This window comes from Piliocolobus tephrosceles, chromosome 19, assembly GCF_002776525.5.
Source record: "Piliocolobus tephrosceles isolate RC106 chromosome 19, ASM277652v3, whole genome shotgun sequence".
NCBI classification, from domain to species: Eukaryota; Metazoa; Chordata; class Mammalia; order Primates; family Cercopithecidae; genus Piliocolobus; species Piliocolobus tephrosceles.
The window spans coordinates 48,531,164-48,533,509 of NC_045452.1; positions in this window are offsets into that span (position 1 = coordinate 48,531,164).

Sequence of the window (2,346 nt, forward strand, 5' to 3'; positions counted from 1 at the left end):
AAAAAAAAAAAAAAAAAAAAAAAAAAAAAAAACAACAACAACAACCAAAACTGAGTTCTGAAAAGCACTGATATTTCAGAGATAGCAAATCCCATAAACACCTAATTGGCAAAAGTTCTAAACTTTCTAAACAGTAAAAAAAAAAAAAAAAAAAAAAAGTGGCATTATTGAAAAATGGCAATTGATATCTCAATAAAACAGGATTAAATATTGTCATTATTTCTGGAGGAAGGCTCTGAAAAAAAATTGAATCTATAGAAGAAACTATTTTCTGTGTGTCCTGAATAAGAATTAGGCATATAAAAATAAGGCAATGATTTGTGTGAATAAAAACCTAGAGGTGCAGAGTAGATGCAACTAACTCAGGCTAGTTTTTCAAGAAATTTTAATAAGGTGGCTTTTTGTTAATTATATTATAGAGATGAGTGAACACTGCAACTTTCTATGCCACATTCCTTCATAGGAGAAGAGACAGCTGAGACAGTGAAGAAGGAAAAAAATGTCTTAAAACAAGTTATAGTCACAACTCATTGTTTAAAAACAAGCGTTTGAGAAATGTCTGTTCATATCCTTTCCCCACTTTTTGATGGGGTTGTTTGTTTTTTTCTTGTATATTTGTTTGAGTTCTTTGTAGATTCTGGAAATTAGCCCTTTGTCAGATGAGTAGATTGCAAAAATTTTCTCCCGTTCTGTAGGTTGCCTGTTCACTCTGATGGTAGTTTCTTTTGCTGTGCAGAAGCTCTTTAGTTTAATTAGATCCCATTTGTCAATTTTGGCTTTTGCTGCCGCTGCTTTTGGTGTTTTAGACATGAAGTCCTTGTCCATGCCTATGTCCTGAATGGTACTACCTAGATTTTCTTCTAGGGTTTTTATGGTAATAGGTCTAACATTTAAGTCTCTAATCCATCTTGAATTAATCTTTGTATAAGGAGTAAGGAAAGGATCCAGTTTCAGCTTTCTACTTATGGCTAGCCAATTTTCCCAGCACCATTTATTAAATAGGGAATCCTTTCCCCATTTCTTGTTTTTCTCAGGTTTGTCAAAGATCAGATGGCTGCAGATGTGTGGTATTATTTCTGAGGACTCTGTTCTGTTCCATTGGTCTATATCTCTGTTTTGGTACCAGTACCATGCTGTTTTGGTTACTGTAGCCTTGTAGTATAGTTTGAAGTCAGGTAGCGTGACGCCTCAGACACATGAAAAAATGCTCATCATCACTCGCCATCAGAGAAATGCAAATCAAAACCACAATGAGATACCATCTCACACCAGTTAGAATGGCAATCATTAAAAAATCAGGAAACAACAGGTGTTGGAGAGGATGTGGAGAAATAGGAACACTTTTACACTGTTGGTGGGATTGTAAACTAGTTCAACCATTATGGAAAACAGTATGGCAATTCCTCAAGGATCTAGAACTAGATGTACCATATGACCCAGCCATCCCACTACTGGGTATATACCCAAAGGATTGTAAATTATTCTACTACAAAGACACATGCACACGTATGTTTATTGCGGCACTATTCACAATAGCAAAGACTTGGAATCAACCCAAATGACCATCTGTGACAGACTGGATTAAGAAAATGTGGCACATATATACCATGGAATACTATGCAGCCATAAAAAAGGATGAGTTTGCGTCCTTTGTAGGGACATGGATGCAGCTGGAAACCATCATTCTTAGCAAACTATCACAAGAAGAGAAAACCAAACACCGCATGTTCTCACTCATAGGTGGGAACTGAACAATGAGTTCACTTGGACTCGGGAAGGGAAACATCACACACTGGGGCCTATCATGGGGAGGGGGGAGGGGGGAGGGATTGCATTGGGGAGTTATATCTGATATAAATGATGAATTGATGGGTGCTGACGAGTTGATGGGTGCAGCACACCAACATGGCACAGGTATACATATGTAACAAACCTGCACGTTATGCATATGTACCCTAGAACTTAAAGTATAATAAAAAAATAATAATAAAAAATAAAAATAAAAACAAGCGTTGTTGGCTGTAGAAAGACAAAGAAAAGATTATAGATTTTATTTTGTGCCAAGAGCAAAGCAAACAAGGCTTGCAGCAAGTGTTATTTATTGAAATAATTTATGTTTATAGAAGTTAAAATGAATATGTGGGGTTATGCAGGGATTTATATGTATCATTTTCTCCTCTCATTATTGGCACAGAAAGTGTTTCAGGAGAGTTCTGAGTGGCCAAGAAAACGAGTTTCCATAATACCTATGAGGTTTTTCTCTTATGGTAGAGAAACAACAAACTAATTCTATTAGTCACAAAATTAGCCAATGGCATGAAACCTGTGGTTGGTCACATCCACACT